The sequence below is a fragment of the Desmodus rotundus genome, chromosome 11 (genome assembly GCF_022682495.2).
Source record: "Desmodus rotundus isolate HL8 chromosome 11, HLdesRot8A.1, whole genome shotgun sequence".
NCBI lineage: Eukaryota > Metazoa > Chordata > Mammalia > Chiroptera > Phyllostomidae > Desmodus > Desmodus rotundus.
The window spans coordinates 10,323,789-10,326,262 of record NC_071397.1 but is presented as its reverse complement, the minus strand read 5'-3'; positions in this window follow the sequence as shown (position 1 = coordinate 10,326,262).

Sequence of the window (2,474 nt, the reverse complement as noted above, 5' to 3'; positions counted from 1 at the left end):
ACATGTAAAATACAATACGCTGCTGTAGAAACTTCACATTTCATTGAATGTGGTCGGGAGAATTCTAAGATGCCTCCCTCCTCCGCCTCTCCATACACGCTCTGTATACAGCTGTACCCCCTTATCTATGATTTTGCTTTCCGTGGTTTCAGTTACCTGCAGTTCACTATGGTCTAAGGATATTAAGTGGAAAATTCCGGAAATAAAAAATTCATAAGTTTTAAAGTGCATGCTGTTCTGAGTAGTGTGATGAAATCTTGCACCATCCGTCTCCATCCCACCAGGGATGTGAATCATCCCTTTGTCCAGAGTGTCTAACTTGTATACCCTCCTGCAGCCACTTAGCAGCTGTCTCAGTCATCAGAGAGAGAGAGAGAGAGAGAGATGCACATTCACATAATTTATAGAGTTCAGCGCTGTCTGCAATTTCAGGCATCCTCTGGGGGGTCTTAGAATGTATCCCCCTCAAATGAGGTGTGACTCTTATAATCCCAGGACCGTGAATACGGCAGCTTTCACTGTGATTAGGTTATGTTATATGGCACAGTTGGCTGTGGAAATGAGAGATTATCCCAATGTGCTTGACCTAATCACGTGCACCCTTTAAAAATAAAGAGTTTTGTCAGCAACAAAAATACAACCAATTCAAAAGACTTGAAGAGATATTTCTTCGAAGAAGATACACAGTGGCCAACGAGCACATGAAAAGGTGCTCAGCATCACTGATCGTTAGGGGGGTGCAAATCAACACCATGATGAGACACCACTTCACATCCTTCAGAATGGCTGCTGTTAAAAACAGCAACAGAAAATAACAAGTGTTGACAAGGATGGGGGAAATTGGAACCCTTGTGCACTCTTGTTGGAAATGTAAATGGTACAGTCACTTTACAGTATGTAGGTTCCTCAAAAACTTAAAAATAGAATTATCATATGATCCGACATTTTTACCTCTGGACATTTACCTGAAAGAATTGAAAGCAGGGTCTTGAAGAGATATTTGTACACCTGTATTCATAGGAGCATTATTCACAGTAGCTAAAATGTGGACGGAGCTCTGACCAGTGTGGCTCATTTGGCTGGAGCATCGTTCCGTAAACCGAAAGGTCACAGGTTCGATTCCCATCAGGGCACATGCCCAGGTTGTGGGGCACATGCCATTGTTCTCTGTTGGGGCACATACAGGAGGCAGCTGATCTCTCTCTCTCTCTCTCTCTCTCTCTCTCTCTCTCCCTGGCACCCTTCCTTTCTCTCTGGAATCTAAAATAAAAATTAAATTAAATTAAAACAAAATAAAATAAGGAAGCAACCCAAGTGTCCATTGACAATGAATGGATAAGCAAACTGTGGTATAGTCACACAACAGAATATCATTCAGGCTTAAAATGGAAGGAAATTCTGAAATATGTTACAGTGTGGATGAACCTCGAGGATGTTCTACTAAGAGAAATAAACCAATACAAAAAGACAAATGCTGCATGACTCCATTTATATAAAGCCCTTAGAGTAGTCAAAGTCGTAGACGCACAGTGTCGTGGTGGGTGCCGGGGGCTGGGAGGGGGAGAGAGTGGGAGTTAGTGTTTAACGGGTGCTGAGTTCCAGTTTTACAGGGTGAAAAGAGTTCTGGAGGTGAATGGCTGTACAGGGTTATGAGTGTATTTAATACAGCGGAACTGTATGCTTACAATGGTTAGGATGGTAAATTTCATGTTATGTGCATGTTACCACAATAAAACAATATTGAAAAAGAGAAAAAGCAAAGAGTTTTCTTTGGCTGGTCAAAGGAGGGGAAGTTGGAGATTTGAAGCCCGAGGAGGAGTGGATGTGCCGCTGCTGACTCCAACACGGAGGGGCCCTGTGGCAAGCAATACAGGTAACCTTTAGAGTCCGCGAGCAGCCCTGGCTGCCGGCCAGCAAGGAAACAGAATCTCGGTGCTACGGCCACAAAGAGCTGAATTCTGCCAACAATAAGAACGAGCTTGGAAGTGGATTTTTCCTTCAGAGCCTCCAGATAAAAAGTCGGTCCAGCCAACACCTTGATTTCAGACTTTTGACACTCTGAGCTCAGAACCCGGCCGTGCCATGCCATACTTCTGACCCACAGAACTGTGGGCTAACAAAGAAATATTTTTTGAGGTGCTAAGTTTGTGGTAATTTATTATATAGCAATAGACAACTAATATACCCAGTGTGATGAGAAGTCATAGATTTATATAAGCCTTTTTATGAACCCTACTTTAATGTCACCCCGATTAGATAATAAGATTATGCTCCTGGAAGGCATAAACCCACAGTTTACATGTCCTCACCCCAGAGTAGTGGACACCCAGAAACTACTCCACAAATGGGTAAAACGTCTTGATCAAAGGCAAGCTATTTGGGAAAACTTTCTAGCCTCTTGTACTGACCACTTTGAAGGACTTGCCCTCTTCTGGGAGGAATGGCTTCTCTTCAAATGCAACATGCTGATAGGA